Genomic DNA, 18,942 nt, shown 5'->3' with positions numbered 1-18,942 from the left:
AAAACTGTGATGACAATGGAAGTCTTTGCAGATACAATTGCTCGCCTGCCATTATGCCGCATCTTCACTCTTTTCTTTTGTGGAGAAGAAACCCAAATTGCTGTGCTATTATCTAACGGTTCGCCCTGCTCATCATCTCTGCCTGAGACAGGGATAAGCACTGAGGGAAGGAATAGTGGGCTGTTTTGTTGTCTTTTTAAGAGAGAGAGAGAGAGGGGGGGGGGGGGGGGGGGGGGGATTGCGTGTGTGCGTGCGTGCGGGTGTGCGTGCGTGCGTGCGGTACAAGCAAGTACTCCAGTACATTATGTATATATTTGTCTGAGCAAACGGCGGTGGCTCAGGGGTAGAGTGGCTGGATGGTAACCGCAAGGTTGCCAGTTCGAACCCATGGGCTCCCTCAGAGTTAGTGTCGAAGTGTCCTTGAGCAAGACACTGAACCCCTAATTGCTGGTTGGTGCCTTGCATGGTTTCCGCCGCCATCGGTGTATAAATGTGTGTGTGAATGGGTGAATGTAATGCACAATATATGTATAGCGCCTTGGATAAAGGCGCTATTTAAATGCACCATTTACCATTTAATAATTGAGTAATATTTGACCAGGAGTAAATAACTTTTGACATGAGGACTGGGGTTAAGTAGCCTACTTTAGATTAGATTGTTTATTTCGATCCTCATCAACGGTATCATTTACATTACATACTGTAAATATACAATGTTCTGGGTGATCGAAAAGGTATATAGCCTGAAGCCTATAGGCCTAAGTGGGTGTGACACAAGTCCAGGGGTGCCTCAGAATACTTTGATATTTGGAATTTATCAATATCATTTCAGTTTAACCACTAAGACCCTCTAAACTTTGTGAAACAGACCTGAGTTGCACTGTACTTGCGTTCTTTCTCAGCCTACAGTATACACCAGGTCGCGTCACATACTGTATTCTAGGAGTAAATATTTACATATTTGATATACAGTTGGAGGCCATCGATATTGTCCTTTTCTTTTTGCTGAGGTTTGCGTGATCTGCGCAAAAGGACAGTTAACCCATTTTGGGCGGGAACCCCTTTTGGTGTTTTAAACAATGTTATAATTTAGCTATTGAAAAATAGCAGATCTACAAGCTCATAGCGCGCCACCGAGTGGCGCGCTACGAGCTTGTAGGTCTGCTATTTTTGAAAAATCGTGAAAATATTTATTTCAGAAAACTGGAGGATTTAGAAGGATTTTTTAAAGTTTTGAGGTCAGGCCTCAATGGGACAATATCAGTGGCACCCAACTGTAAATGTAAGGCGCTGTAGAGTAAATGTAAATCAGGGGTGCCGTGGATGAAAAAGGTATTTACAGGGGTGCCCCGGAGCCAACAATGTTTGAGAACCACTGCTATCGGCAGTGGTACCAACACTGCTGTCCATCATTCTCTCATGCTCCATGACTGTTGACTCATCACATATTTTCATCATCGCCGTCACCCGGTCCATCTTCTGCCACTCTGTGGAACTTGGTCTTCGTAATGTATTTTTTCCAGAGACAGATGGAGAGCAGAGTTTCTGTCCATGACGACACGGAGAGGACCATTTATCAGTCAACTCCTCCGTCTATAGGGGCTTCAAAGTGAATCAGAGGGGCCAAATTCGACGGGAAGGATTGCATTATGGGTTCATCTGAAAGGCCTTGAATTGGATTTAAAATGGAAAGCAGGGCCTTTTTTTTAAAGGATGTGAGGCAGAAATAAAGAGTGAAAAGAAAAATGTATACGTGGTGGCGAGAACAACAAAGTAACGGAAACAAAGAAACAGATGGAGTGAGGAAGATAATTATCGTATTATTCGAATATTTTAATTGAAAACTTTCACAATGTAAGAAAGGAATTGTAGACCTCCTTCCCTTCTCTTGTTTCTTGTTTCTCCTTTTTCTCTTTTGTCCTTAGTGTTTTGTATTTGTTGATGACAAGTATGATTGTGTTATTTTATGCTATGTTGATGAATTGAATTCATGAGACCACAATGGAAACAAGTCCCCATGCAGGATTTTTTTGTGTGTTATCCTTTTAGCCTAAATGTCTGCCTGTACCTCGTGCTGTTTACATTTCTGACTAATACAGTATTCAATCAATCCAAAAAGCTTGAAACCGGGACGTCTGCTCACTACAAGTTAACCCCATATGATGGAGGATTAGCTGGAGTCAGAGGTTGTGTTAGACAGACAGACTGAATGGATCCCTCTGCCACTCCCTCCAAGCACAGAGCCTCCCAGTCCTTGCATAATCAATCATCCATTAATGGTGTAAGTGGCTGTGGAAGGATATTAAATGTTAATTGCTGTAAGGTATTGATCGTATGCATTGATCTGCGGCATAATTGCAATCAGTGAAAACAAAGATATATTATACGAGACTATACCAGTAGCCAGCACCACGCTCTAATGAATGGGTTGAGATGTGTGGTGTCCACCGAGGATGATTTTGTAAGAGTAGGCCAAACTTTTTCAGTATTGAGTTGCCAGGACCAGCATTATGGTGTTGTGCGGTGGTAAGGACATGATTGTTATTAACAGTGCTCTGAGTGCTGGGATAAGAACTCAAATGTTTTACTTAAGTAAAAGTACCAGTAAGACGCCCTAAAGGGCGAGGGCGCGTGCACGCATCCGCCTGGGTGACGGCAGACTGCTGGGCGAGCGCTGGCGCTTTGGCATGGGGGGTCAGATCAACATATGGAATGAATTCTGTACTGGCCATATATAGAGCGTGTCTTGAGTGTACAGGGTTTGATGAGGTCAGATCAACATATGGAATGTCAGAACAGGTCAGCTCCATATATGGAGATCTAAGGGTGGCAGCGGGGGCAGTGTCTTGAGTGTACAGGGTTTGATGAGGGCCTAAAGGGTGAGGTCGCGATCCGTCTGGGTTAATTTTCGGGCCTGTTGAGAACTCTAGTTTTCGCCGGCTGCCGGGCGCGGCTGCACTAATGGAAAGGTATCAGTCAAAAGGGAGACATCGATGAGGAAGGACGGGTGGGGAAGGATCAACATATGGTATGTCAGAACAGGTCAGCTCCATATATGGAGATCTAAGGGTTTGAGGTTTGAGGTCAGATGTAGAGTTGCTGGCCAATATTGATGACGCCCATATATGGGCTTAATATTGATGACATCAGGGATCTCCATCCCTGATGATTGATTGAAACCTTTATTTCAGGGGAATCCAATTGAGACCAAGGTCTCTTTTTCAATGGCGCCCTGTATACAAACAAAGAACAAATACAGCAATGATTTTACATACATGACAAACACACAAATAGATACAATACAAAAACACACATACACCAGAAAACAGAAACAGAATCAGAATCTTAAAAACACATATTACAAAAAGCAGGTGCATACGCCTTCTTCTAGTGTGAGGTCAGTTAAAAATCTTTAGAAAAGAGTGGTGCAAGGTCTTATATAGCCTGATCAGCAGTGGTCTGACGTAATGTCAGTGACCATAGTAACCATGCTCATTTATTTGGTACAAACACGGGTACACGGGTACAAAGCCAGTTGTTGGAGTGGTTTGCACCACTCAAAAATATCATATGAAACAAGGACATCCAGCTTCAACTTGTTTTGACAGATATTCCATAGACGTGGAGCATGTACCCTGAAGGCAGTATCTCCCAGTTTAGAAGAGGTTTTTGGTACCTTCAACAGAAGCCTATCTTGAGATCTGGTACCATAACTTGAGGTATTGGGTTCTAGCAGCTTTGTCAAATACAGGGGTAGTTTTCCAAGTAGTGCTTTGTAAGTGAACAGGATAGCATGTTGTTTCCTTCTAAGTGACAGTGAAGACCATTCTACTGATGTGTATAGCGTGCAGTGATGGGTTCTGTAACTTGCTCCTGTGATAAAGCGAAGGGCGCTGTGATAGATTGTATCCAGGGGTTTTAAAATGCTGTCAGTAGTAGAGAAAATATCTCCATAATCAAATATTGGCATGATTGTTGCTTGAATTATCCTCTTTCTATTTTCTTTAGAAAAGCATGATCTATTACGGTAGAGGAAGCCAATTTTAGGTTTAATTTTCTTTGAAAGATTTGTTACGTGTGTTTTGAGAGAAAAATTATGTCACTTGATGTCACGAGGCATGGCCATATATGGAGGTGTGGGGTGACTGACAGACTTTGCAAGTTCAATACCGCATGTAGAAACACTCTGTTACAAGTAAAAGTCCGGAAATCAAAATTAGTTTTGCCCTCACCGACACTACTGTTTGTAGCCTCATAGTCTTTACATTATGTTTGTGTGCATTCAAACATAGGTGAAGTTTGCTTAAAAATAATTAACATGCTTGCATGTTGCAGGTACGTCTTACAAGTAATGATGTGCATGTACATTCACATCATTAATTAATATAATTTCAGAAATCATAGCAAAACAAACGTGCAGACAGCCTGCCTGCTGCTGGCTGTATGGCTCACATGTCGTCATGCAAAACCACAGCCTGCTTCTGCACACACTTACAGCAATCAATGACAGCCATGAAGCTATAATCATGATAACATTGGCTCAGCACGTCGGCCAGTTCATTCTTAACCTCATGAAGATTAGGCCACTCAGCATGTCAGCCGATGTTCCTCCAACGTCAAAACATCATCAACATCACCATTTATATCATCATTTCCAGTTGACAACATATACACACGAGTTTTTTTGGCTACGAGACTTGTGTAGCATTACGCGGAAGCAGGGATTGAACCCGTGGATCCCACTAGGGGCTACAATCACCCCCCCAGTCTTTGAAGCGGGTCCTCGCGCTTCCCACTTCACACCGCGGACCGCCGCACACGATGTCCCTCATGTCCCTCACAGGATATCATGCTCCACGTCCTGCCGACTACGCCAGATTGTGGCATTACGCGGAAGCAGGGATTGAACCCGGGGCTCCCACTCGCCAGACCAACGTGCAACCTACCGTGCCAATAGGGCTGAGCCCGATTGGCAGGGCTGTTGCGGGCTGGGTCTTGGCTGGGGGCTACATAAGGGTATTAATAATGTGTACAGTGTCGCTCTCAGATGGTTAGATGCACAGCCCTAATGAAGTGGTTCTCAAACTTGTTTTAATGTCAAGAACCCCCAAATTGTTATGTATTTGCCTGCAGACCCACTTCTGAAAAGGTTTTATGCCAGGGACACGAGAAGAGTTATGTTACAAAATAGCAGATACAAGCTACATCTGCAACCGGTATTTTAGATTTTTTTTTTGGGTTGAAAAATCTCAAAAATGCTTGGAAGAATTATTTTGAACAGCCAACGTATAAATGGATAAAGTGGTTCAAGTGATTGTGACGCTATAGTAACTGGGGACCCCTATAGTTGCTGGGGACCCCTTGGAACACCCCCATGGACCCCTGGAGGTCCCCGCACCTCACTTATAGTACCAATGCCCTAATAAACATGGATTCGCAAAGCATATAGTATTTCTTTGCGCGTGTGCATGTGTAATGTATGCGTGCGTGCATGCGCAATTGCATGTGTGTGTGCGGGTGTGTGTCTGCGCGCGGTGAACAACTCCCAGGGCAGAGTGGAGGAGTTGGCAGGTCTTGCAGGTCCATGCGAGACGTCCTCCTGTCAGGATGATGCCTGTTGGATAATGCATAACCTCAGTGCAGCCGGGGCCAACCCTCCTCCCCCCACCCAGAAGATCAATAACACTTAGAGGAGCTTTATAAAGAGAGAGACACTAAATTTCCATCATCAGGCAATTAGCTAAACCCTCCTCCCATCTTTCATCTGTACTCCCCCCCGTCTGGAAGCATTGCACACAAAATACCATCAGTGTTGCCATGTCCGCTTATTATAAGCAACTTTGGGCTTGCTTCTATAGTCACTTGTAAATATTGGTAGTTGTGGATTGCATTTTTTTGGGGGGTGTAGTTGCTTATTTCACACATTATTGGGACACAAGCATCAGTAAGCACTAACTGGGGCTGGCAATGAAGGACCGAAAGTCTGGTGTGGCATTGTGAAATCCAAAGATATATATAAACTCTAGATGGCTCAAGGCGGAGTTTCTGACGTCGTTCACCCGGCAGCCATCTTACTTCGGGGCTACAGTACAGTATGTTCAATGGCAGCTCAAACAGAAACAGTCATAACTTGCTCAAATCTTGACGGATTTACAAACGGTATCTGCTTTATTTATTTTGTATATGAACGTCGTATAAAAGAATATAAGTATGCGGACGTCTCTGACGTTTATAACAAACCAAACCGTTTGAAAATCGGTTGAAAATTGAGCAAGTTATGGTAATTTAAGAGTACATGCCCCATAGACACAATGTTATGTGGCCCCGAGGTAAGATGGCCGCCACGTAACGACGTCGCTCTCCATTGGCCAACAGCGCGGGTGAGCTATCTAGAGTTTATATATATCTATGGTGAAATCCATGATCTCGACCGTGGTCGAAAAATTATGATGATGCTTATTTGGGGCTTTCTTCCTAACATTGTTTATGAACCAGTGGTTCCAAATTAATTAGGCAATATTACACGAGAGGGTGTGCTTTACCGTGATTATTGGCAAGACACTGATGCGGTCAGGAACGAGGCGTAGCCAATTTCCGTAAGCATCACTGAAGTGCCAGTGACACAAACTATTCTGGCAAACACTGCATACCATCAGCACTCCACCATGCACACCATGCATCAGTGGTGGACAAAGTACTCAACCCCAGTACTTGAGTCAAAGTATAGATACACTGCTATAGATAGTACTCTGACTAAAGTAAATGCAACGTAAATACACCGGAATTAGCAAAGAAGCTGAATTTCATCCGTAGTCCCCACACACAAAACAGGCAGGCAGTGAAGCAAACCACCGGTACATTACGAGACAAAGCACAAAAAACATACATACAGCATACAAGAAACAAAGTAGACTACAAGGTAAAAAGTGCATCCATCTAGTTTAGCAGCATCCATAAAGGGCAATACAGAATTGTGAGTAAAGTATCTTGTGCATAAAGAAAATAAGAATACCTGTAATCACAAGACTGGTTGTTTTTTTTTAGCCACTGTTTTGTCCTTTAAAAGCTGTGAAAGTGGGGATCTCCCTCAGTGTGACAGGGCGCTCATTCCAGTATTGGCAACCTTATAAAGAACATTTTGACTGAAGGTAGACTTGTAGGCGTGTTTACACAATGTTTGTTTTTACACAAACACTCAACGCTGGCTATTCGTTGTCAATGGCATTCAATGTTTGTGTTAACACAATATTTGTGTTAACAAAATGTTTGTGTGTATACACAAACAGTCATAGCTGGACATAGGAAGTAACAGTTCTCTGTTACTGTCCACCGGTGGATGAAGTTATTAGAGGGTTCATGAGAGAGGATCCGCTCGTAATTCCGATGGTGCATTAAATCGATAACAAGGCTTCGCGTGCGGTTGGACATAATGGGGCGAGTCGAATCAAACGCACCGCCGGAATGAATGCGCCGTCGGAATAACCGACGCTGAACCTCATAAGAGATCGCTAGTAGCCTGGGATAAAATAATACTGGAGCAGAAATAACTTTATGTCATCAGGCAGCCGGGAACCCACGATCGGAAACCTCATTCGGTATGTCCAACTTCTATTTTAAATTGTAGCGCGTGTAGTAGGTACTACTGCCGATAGCTTCTCTGCCTTACGTTGTGACCAGGCTTTTCTTTTCGCAGATAAGTAAGCAAAAAAAACAACCGTAAACCCACCACCGGAACACCATGTTTTTCCCGCTAAACCGGATCACACGGCTACATTTTTGAATGAATACCAGGATTTCCTCCATAGTGGAAAGCCTGGTGACGCGAGGTTACAAGTATTAGCACAAACACACACACACACACACACACACACACACACACACACACACACACACACACACACACACACACACACACACACACACACACACTCTTCCCGTAATGCACACCTTGCCTTAGAACCCCCTTCCGAGCTACCCCTGCCGTCTCCTCAGTATGAACTCAGACTCAATCATCAGCTAATTGTCCATTTGAACCGAGCACTGGGGAAAGGTCAAAGGTCACGACGTGATAATGCAGTGTAAAATGCAGTGTCGTGGGATTTGGAGTTCATTAGAGGTCCATTATGAGTCTGTGTGAGTGACATCATTCTCATGGGGGAGGGGATCAGTCTGTCTGTATGAAGCCCAGTGGAGTCTTTGGTGTGAGGATCCGCCACGCAAGAAGACACACGCACACACTTAGTTACTTTGAACCACTGCACGGGTGAGCACACACACACACACACACACACACACACACACACACACACACACACACACACACACACACACACACACACACACACACACACACACACACACACACACAGGTCTGATGCTTCCCGAGGGCTGTTAGGAGAGTCCTGAATCCATCACGAAGCTCCCGGCAGTAGGTTTTTCTTCCACATCTGCATATCGCCGCGTTGCAAGAGGAACTTTAGTCCTGGGTCAATCCTTCAGATTGCAGGGACAGCACTTCTCCTGTCAACGCAGGGCGGCCATAAACGGGGGCTCTGCTCCTCTAACGCTGCTCCCAAACCCCCGCGACCCACAACCCCAGGCCTCATTCATATTCACGATTAGCGCCGGCGAGAACCCCTCTGCTGTCGTCTGCAACTAACCAGATTTATTAGGATGAGGGAGAGCGGGGAGGAGAGAGAGAGGGAAAGTATAGCAGCTGGGGGCGGACGGCATTCACACTTCATTTGGACCGAGACCAACGGAAGTCTCTCGCGTTATTTATCTACTGTACACTGGCAGCGGTGGAAGAAGTACTCACATTTTACTTAAGTAAAAGTAACATTACCGCAATGTGGAAAAACTCTGTTGCAAGTAGTCCGGCATATGTACTTGAGTAAAAGTGCAAAATGCAACATATAAGTACAAAATGTTAAAGTACTTTCAAAATGTTTTGAAAACAGCATATCTATATCTACACAACGTGATCTCGTAGATGGCCTATACTGTATAGGGCTGAAGAGGTTAATGCGTGTTCTGCAATAATAAAAATCAAACAAAGTAACTATATAATCTAGTTTTCAAACAGTTGTAGTGGAATAAAAAAGTACAATATTTGCCTAAGAGCTGCAGTGGAGTAGAAGTGGAATTATTTAAAAAAAAATAACTAAAAATTGTACTTAAGTTCACTAATAGAGTAACTGTAAGTAGCTATACTTTGCCACCACTGCGCATTATTTGTCTACTGTAGCACTCAGCTGGTGAGAGTCACAGTACAGTAGGAGCTGGGAGGAGGGGCGAGGGATGGGGGGGAAGGGGGAAGCGCTGTCGTTTGGGGAAAGTGGGGTTCCACCTGGAGGTCAGATTGGGGGTGTGGGGGGACCTTCCCATCCAACCAGCCCTGGAATAATAGAATAATGGCATAATTAACTGGCAGGAAGGTTTAGCCTCCGGGGCGCAAACTGCTGCTCTTCATCGGATGGAGTCCTGGAGTCCTGGATCTCACTGTAATTAGGTCTCCATGGGTTCTAATTGTCCGGGAGTTTGTAGAGGGTAAATGTTAGTTCTATATGGGTTCACGCACGCACGCACGCACGCACGCACGCACGCACGCACGCACGCACGCACGCACGCACGCACGTGATGGAAGAAGTACTCACATGTTTTACTTAAGTTATACTCTGTTATAATATGTGAAACAAGTACAAAAGTATTGGGATCAAATTGTGTTAGACCCAATTAAGGCTTTTATGGATGCGCAGAGAGTCTGGGTCGTGCATGTGCATGTGCGTGTGCGTGTGCGTGTGTGTGTGTGTGTGTGTGTGTGTGTGTGTGTGTGTGTTGTATACGTATCATATAGCTGGTGTGCCAGGGGATGTAAAGTTTGTAAACTGGTGCGTCGTCATTTTGTGTTACCACTTAACTGCCAGATGTTTTTTATCCAGGTGACTGTGATCTAGTGTGTGCGTGCATGCTGCATGTGCTGATGGCTAATCTTTCACACTGCGTGCGTGCGTGCGTGCGTGCGTGCGTGCGTGTTTGGTTTTCGTGCAGCCTCTGACATTTTACAGTTGTGGCCCCAGGCCTAATCTTGTTGAATACCCCTGCCGTACACCATCACTGTCTCCTTAAACCATCACTGTCTCCTCAGCGATGGGACGATATGAAGATTACAAGATTAACAATATTATCGCGGTACTCAAAACATGCTTAAAAGGTAAAGATGGAGTGCTGTGATTTTTGCCGTGAAAATTCTGTTTTGTATGTGTCTATGTGTATGTGTCTAATTACTCTAATAGACCCCCAGTTGTGGTTATAATATTCAAATAATGTCTTCCCTGTGTATTTTTGCTTTCTTTCTGATACCTGAAAGCCTTTGAGTCAAAAGGCCCAATCGAAATACCACCACTTTTAGTGACATCACAATATCATCCCTCTCCAAACCCTCCTCCTTTAAAATACAACAATGCCATTTTTGTTAACCACTTGAACCCCCAGCATCTTTATTCTCGGGGGGCCCAAATTCCCCGAATCGATTTGTGTAGGTCAGTTTAGAGGGTTCAGGTGGTACTGAATTTGCAGCTCAACAAAAGCGAATTCATCCTATTGTGTTGATGGAGGACAATGTCACGATGCATTTAAATCTCTGCGATACGATTGTTACGCTATACTACGATGTAGCGATGATCCCTATACTCCTCACACAACCAAACAACACCGTCCTGGAAGGAACACTGTTGTCATGTGGTTCAGCCTCAGTCAGTCTCCCACTGTGAGAGACGCTGCATGCCACACATCGCTCTCTCTCTCTCTCTCTCTCTCTCTCACAGCTGCATGCTCTCTGCTGGATGCACATCTCTGGTTCACTCCACGAGCGCTGATTTATTTGGATTTTCCTCGCCTCCATCGATCAGGGGGTCTGAGTTACTCAAGAGACAAAGAGGTAGACAGACGGGACGACTATTGACGGCAGAACGTTTTGAAAGATGCGTCGATCTGTCAGGTGGCCATGCAGGGCTATTGACGCTTTCACGTATTAAAACATGTATCTGAGGAGAGGGGAGAGAGAGGAGAGAGAGAGAGATAGAGCAAATTGTTAGTTTGTGGTTCTCTCCTTTGTTCTGGATCTCGCTCTCATTTCTCTCTCTGTTTCTCCTTTATTTATTTCTCTCTCTCTCTCTCTCTCTCTCTCTCTCTCTCTCTCTCTCTCTCTCTCCTCTCGCTCATACACTCTCTGTGTCTCTGTATCTCTCTATCTTCTCTCTTCTGTTCTAACCGCTGCTGGTGCATTGCAGTAAACCAGAGTAGGTGTGTGTGTGACTGTGTGTGTGTGTGACTGTGTGTGTGTGTGTGTGTGTGTTTGTGGTGCACAGTGGAGGCATCGATGAGTATCCATGGGTTTACTGTCTCCATAAATCAAACTCACCCACTGCACGCACGCACACACGCACGCACGCACGCACGCATGCACACACACACAGACACACGCAGGTAGTGTGACCTTTTCTCATAAGTTCATTTTTCCCGGTTGCAGATCGTGGTGAAGGAGAATCACATTGGAATGTAAATGTCACATTAATTTGTTTGGGTTTTTAATGAAGTGTGATGAGGAGGACACATAGGAACACACACACACACACACACACACACACACACACACACACACACACACACACACACACACACACACACACACACACACACACACACACACACACACACACACAGACTAAAAAGAAAATTTATATTTTGTAATTTTTTTTTATTGCACATACAGTGACATATTCAAAACCTGTTTTTGTTTTAATCTTGATTTTTAGGCCTACAGCTCATGAAAATATTACACAAAACCATTCAAAACAATGATTTATAATGCAGAAATATCGGCCATTTGAAAAGTTATTTTATGCACTCAATACTTGGTCTGGGATACTTTTTAATTAATAATTTCATCAATGTGGCGTGGAATGTGGTGATCAGCCTGTGGTACTGTTATTTGAGGTTTGCTTTGATAGCGGCCTTATAAGCTCATCTGTGTGGTTGAGTCTGGTGTCTTTCATCTTCCTCTTGACAATAATACAACACAGTTTATCTATGAGTGAGCTTTAGGTCAGGCCAATTGGCTGGTCAGTCAAGCACAGTAATACCATGGTCACTACACCAGTTACTAGTCGTTTTGGCTCTGTGGGCAGATGCCAAGTGCTGCTGGAAAAGGAAATCATCATCTCCATGAAGCTTGCCAATGTACGGAAGCACAAAGTGCTCTAAAGCCTCCTGGGAGATGGCTGTGTTGACTCAGGACTTGATAAAACAGAGTGCATCAACGCCAGCAGATGTCGTGTTAAGGAACTATATAAAAGGGAGCTTTATGTAGTGGTTTAGTGTGGTTTCAAACGTGATGTGTACTGTGTGGAGAATACAACATAGCGACGTGCTTGTTCAGCAGTCTGATGGTAGTTGTATAGGTAAAAATTGTCCAGTGTTTGATACACTGGTGGTAGCGATTGCCTGGCCGTGGCCGCATCAGTGGTGTGAACAGTTTGTGGCTGCCTGGGGTGGTGAGAATCCTTGATCCAGATAGCGTTCAGGCTACACAAATGTATGGAATGCATATGCTAATACAAAATATTTAAAATATTGATTTGATATACATATTAACCTTAGGAAGTATTAAGTTGTTTTTATTAGCATAGCATTCCAAACATTCCATAGGGCTGGCCCGGGTGTATGACATCATCAACCAGCGACGGGAGCAGTCCCTATTGAGTGAAAGATTCTCTATTTATGAAAGAAATAAAATATTGATGGTGTTTCTATTTTGTAATTTTAGTTATAGAGGGCAACTATAATATTTTAAGGCATATTTGTCTTACTAGCCTTATCAGCCTTTTAAGTACAATCTTGAAATATATTTGTACTTTACTTGAGTATGTCAAATGTTCACTACTTTTACTTCAGAGGAAAATATTGAACTTTTACTCCACTACAAATATTTGACAACTTCAGTTACTAGTTACTTTATAGATTTTGATTATTATTACAAAACATATAGTAACCACTTCAGCCCTATATACTTTTCGGCCTTTTGAAAATAACTCACTGTGTTGCATCGCAACGCATTGTCAGCTTGTAGATCTACTATTATTTTATTTATCTTCATTTATATTAAGATTTTTAGTTGTTTGTAAAATTTGTAAAACAGGACATTCTACATAACGAGTACTTTTACTTTTGGTCTCTGCTGTGGAGGGTTTGGGGTTTTATATAGCACTGCTTTATGTTTAATTTGTTTTTTACATTCCTCATGACTATTTGTTAAAATGTAACTGACCGGTTATGGAGTGTTGTCATGTGCTTGTGCTTAGACTGCAAGTACGTTTTGATGCAGATACCTTTGTACTTTTACTCAAGTACATTTTGAATGTGGTACTTCTACTTGTAACAGAGCACATCTACATTGCAGTATTGACACTTTTATTTAAGTAAAAAAATGTGAGTACTTTTCCCACCAATGGTTATAATCTATTTTGAATTCACACAGCTATACAGCTACTTGACAAAGAAAGTAAACTTGACAACGTCGACATTGACTGAGTCGACAATGGAAGCATCACTATTACCATTCATGAAAACCGCCTCGAGGAGACCTGCATTTGAACCCGTCCCCCCTCCATACCCTCCCCCACATGCTACCCACCATGTGTCACATTTGAGCTGGCAAATCTTCATTTAAATTGCAGAGGAATTAGCACGTCACTCATCCATACAGAAGTGCCGCGGACGCTGATGGCTGTGTTTGCCGTGGAGGTTTTTAAACATCCTCATTTCATGACTGGCTGGACTTTATGGAGGGAGACACCCATTCCATAATATATCACCCCTCCTCCTGTCTCTGTTGATTTCTGTCTCGGATTCTCTTTTGCCCGCTCTCTCTCTCTCCTTTTATTATTATTTTTTTATCTCTCAGCTGACTTTCTGTCCCAATCGTTAGTGAGTGACAGACAGTTTGTCAGAATAAAGTGAATCCATATAATATTGACATGGATGTCTGACAGATAGTGATCATGTGACCTTTAGAGCGGTGGGTTCTCAAACCTTTTCATCTCAAGAACCCTCAAATTATTATGAACTGCATACTTTTATTATGTAGGGATGTCCTAGTGTTTCATGGTATGCCTATAGTTTGCCTGTCTTGTCTCACCTCATTCCCAGTAGTTACACACCTCTCTCTCGTCTCCATTATCTCATTAGCCCTGCAATTGCCTGATGATACTCACCTGTATTCACTTCACTAATCAGCTTGTAGTGTAGTCTATAAATACTGGACTCATTCTGCCCTGCTGCCAGGTCCAAGTTTGATGTTGTTGTGCCTACTGGTTCTGTTCAGAATGTATTGTCTCCCGTCTTTCCACAAAATAATAGAAAATGCTCGATAGTGGGCTCGATAAGAACCCGGCTCGATAAGCCGGATCGATACGGTGCTCGTCATCAATCAAAATGAACGAGCTCCATCCCTACTCACTGTCTCACATTCTTTCGAGATGTTTTGAAAATGCAGATCCAAAACACGTTCCATTGCGGCACGTTGTGCACGTTTGGCTATTTTCACTATAATGGATATTGTTAAATGTCTAGAAATGTTATACTATTTTACATAAATAACATAAATATTCATATGCATAGTATAATACTTCTTTCCTAGGAAAGATAACAGAATATTGTTGTGTCAGTGCAACAAACCCTTAACCCTTAACGTGGATTCACCAACGCCTCGACCCTCCCCCCGGTATGAGTCTGGACTTCGTCCAACAGTGAAACGCAGCCTCTGATTGGTCCATGTGTTTATCATATGGTGCCGTAACGTACATGCTGTGGTGGTAGCCTACTTTCGAAACAACAATGGCTGCCCTCGTATAAAAGTTTCCACAGAAACGATAAGAACAGCTCTAAGTGCATTTTTTTCCAGACATACAGTATATCCGACATAGCTCGATCACGTAGAAAAGTAGAAACTAAACAGACCTTGGTTTTTTTTAACACCGTATCTTTCGAGCACTAGCACTACGCTAGCACTGTGATGTCAGCTTTTGTTACGCTGATTGGCTAGATTTGTCTGTCAAGGCAACTACTTACACCCACTTTTCAAGCTGCCTATGGGACAAAGTCCAGACTGATACCGGGGAGGAAGCGTGATCGAGTGTATCCACATAATCAGTCTTGCCAAAGCCAGGCTAACAAACCCTAGGAGGGCTTATAAGAGAACCCTCGTTTACATACAAACTTAGAGTGCAGTAGGCCTCATGAATAGTATTCATGTACTGTTGAATATTTCAGTAGTACTTTTACTAAATTGCAAATTTTACAGAGCAACTTTCACCTGTAGTTGAGTAACATTTGGCCCGGATTATCTATACTGTACTTTCACTCACACACACGCACTGAGTTGAGCACTTTGCCCACCAGTGATTAAATGTATGTTGATTGCCGGCATGTGAATTTAAAACCATGCGGTTTTAAATTCACCATGCACGATGCAGTGAATGAAATTCAAAACTAGCTGCTTAGTGCCTTCCATATTCAGATGGAGCACATCCTTTTTAAATAGGGGCTGCTTATGCCAAAAGTCGTCAAAGTTGCTGATGTAGCTATAACCAGCAGCCCGACAGAAATGTTCCATCCACTGATCCACTGGCTGAAATGTTCACGGCTCTTGGAGAAGCTGGGGAGGGGTCCAGACACAATGCATGCAGTGCTTTCCCAGGTTCTCAACTGTGTCACATAGTGTCTCCAGGTCCATGTGAATGTTGGTAGCATTTCTAGCGATGACGTCATTTGTCCCAGTGTGTCATTTGTCCCAGTGTATTTGTCCCAATGTAACTACTGGCTGAGTTGTTACTTTTGCAGCACTTAGAGAAGATGATGGGAAGAGCAGAGAAAGATAGGCGTATTAAAGGAAACGGCTATGTTGAATTTGGGGTGCCGATTGGTATTGTTCACTAGGTTCATGTTGGTGTGTAGGCCAGAACACAACTTTAGGCCATTATTTTCAAAAGAAGAGGACAGAGAGAGGCTTGATGATGGGTTTTCTCCTTTTACTTTCTCCTGCGTGCGTGCGTGCGTGCGTGCGTGCGTGCGTGCGTGCGTGCGTGTGGGGGGTGGATACATGCAAGTACGCTGCTCGGGTTGGTTAGCCCAGTCCATCCCAAATGATGGGGGAGAATGTTGCCTCCAAATGCTGCTCTGATTGGTTGCCCCAAAGTGCACCCAATGCGTGCGTGCGTGCGTGCGTGCGTGCACATTTGCAGGTGTGTTCAATACACGTGACACCCGGGCCAGTGAAACAAACATGGCTCAACAGTGAAAAGGGCCAAAACGGCATGTTCAGAGACCAGCGCTGTTTGTGTGAGATCAGCAGGAAAACAGCTTTATCAGCTCCATTACATGCGTTGCTCCCCTCCGATGCAGCGAGGAAACGCGCCGCGCATTCTAATGCATTCATCTACTCTTCATTAAAGAGCCTAACGCAGCAGTTAACGCCGTGCTCCGATAGCATCACACCCGGGGCCCCCGAGGGGCCCCTGCAGCGCCAACGATGAGGCCTGTGCTCACCAGATAAACTTTAAATACGAGAGACAGGGTTGAATTATGACTCTGAGGGATCCATCTCTTCGCATGCGGGCACACTAAAACTATAAGTGTTAATTTAAAGGTGCAATGAAAAAACATATACAGCTCCATCTCAATGAATTAGAATATTATGTAAAAGTTCATTTTCTTCCGTAATATAATTCAAAAAGTGAAAGTATTTAAAACCTTTTTTTCTTTTAATCTTGATGATTATGGCGTACAGCTCATGAAAATCAAAAAATACTATCAACAAATTAGAATATTTTACGAGACCACCGTCTCGTAACTTAACTTACCAGCCAACTGGCCTGACCTGAACCCCACAGAGAATCTAGGTTGTATTGGAGTTCTGAGGTTTCCACCCGAAAGAGAAAATATTATTTGTTTAACCAATTTAGACCGTACGACGTGTGGGAACGTCATAACTAATCCAACCGACGGGTTGCTAGGACGTGTACACAAAAACAACGTTCCCTACGTTCAACTCTAGTGTGTAAATTAAACCAGATAGACCCAAGGGTTTCATTTTGTATAATGTCAGAGTTACGAATAGGACCACTTTACAGAGTGCAGTGTGATTTAAAAAGAAAAAAAGAAAATTGTTCTTTCTCTATTTTCGAAAAGGAGAGCCCAGTCGATTGCTCCATATCTCAGAGCGGATGTTGATGTTTGTAGTCTATCACCATTAATACCTGAGGTCGATTCTAAAAAAAATATTAAACCGTTTTCTGAAAAACTTAAAGGGGAAAACCACCCTTTTTCAACATTTTACTATGTCATTAATATACCTTAGAGCTGTTTTGTGGAAATAATAAAAAAGTCCCCCCATTCTGTGTTTCCCAGAACTGTAATTATGAAAAAAATCATTAACATGGTGAAACACATCTTGATGACATCATCAAGATGTGTTTCACCATGTTAATGATTTTTTTCAGACCTCTAGTTCTAGGAAACACAGAATGGGGGGGACTTTTTTATTATTTTATATAACAGCTCTAAGGTATATTAATGACATAGTAAAATGTTGAAAATTAGTGGAATGCCCCTTTAAGTTGCTATAATATCAGTTCAGTCAGACAACTCACGAATAGTTAAACCAATATTTATTGCAGAATGAGTAACAAGTGTGCATATGATATTAGATTTGGCGTTCGGCTCTGCTGGATTTCTCCCTGCTCGGCATGGTTAAGCAATAACACAGAATATAAAGAGCAGGGAGATAGATATACAATAACCCCCCATGGGGAACATAAATAGCAGAGCCGTGGTGGTGCTGGGGAGGAGGTGGGAAAAAACATCGCATACAACCGGGGACCATATGCAGAGGAAGGCAGGAAGAGCATGCAGACTGGTGAGCTTAAGTAGCCCGCCCAATTGGTCAGCTGACTGCCGCATCGGCGAATGACGTGAGGGACTGCACACACTGTACACCCACATAGTAATGCAGCATGTTAACCCCTTGAGTATAGTATGCGCCTTGAGCATGGCATGAACCCCCTTGAGGTTGTCTGAATGAACTAACTTCGCAAGCTACGTCTCATTTCAGTCAGACAACTCACGAATAGTTAAACCAATATTTATTGCAGAATGAGTAACAAGTGTGCATATGATATTAGATTTGGCGTTCGGCTCTGCTGGATTTCTCCCTGCTCGGCATGGTTAAGCAATAACACAGAATATAAAGAGCAGGGAGATAGATATACAATAACCCCCCCAACACACATACTTTCGGTGAACTCTCACCGTTGATCCGGGCAGGTGACCCACTATGGATACACAGTGACGAAATGCAAATATGCATTTCTGGAACCTGCCGGATATGCCAACCCCCCCAACAAAGCAGAACCGGAACGCCCTACGGGAATACTCAACCGGTACACATCCGTGCAGATGTCCCACTGAGAATAGTGACGAAATGCAAGCTATGCATTTCTGGATTTTGCACGGATATTTTAACTTTTATGTGAGCTATGTGTAGCCATGACTGCACGCCGAGCCGTGAGGCTTACCTCTTGAGAAAATATAATGTGTGGGGCCCCGGCCGATCCCCTTTTTTCTTTTCTTTTTTCTTCTCCCAGCATGAGAGACAACCATCTGGGATCGGCTGGGGCATACTAACCTTAAGCTTAGCTGAAAAAGGCCTGCTTGGCTGCGCTCGCCGATAGGCCATTCCTCTATTGCCAATAGAGGAATATTCTACGCTGCTGCGCGCGTGTAGTGCAACCATTCACCGTTATGCCGACGTCCTCAGCAAGAGGAACGCCACCGGCCCTCTGTCAGCAAGAGGAACGCCACCGGCCCGCTGTTTCTCAAGCTTGA

Source organism: Electrona antarctica (assembly GCF_951216825.1).
Source record: "Electrona antarctica genome assembly, chromosome: 23".
NCBI lineage: Eukaryota > Metazoa > Chordata > Actinopteri > Myctophiformes > Myctophidae > Electrona > Electrona antarctica.
This window is presented reverse-complemented; position numbering follows the sequence as displayed.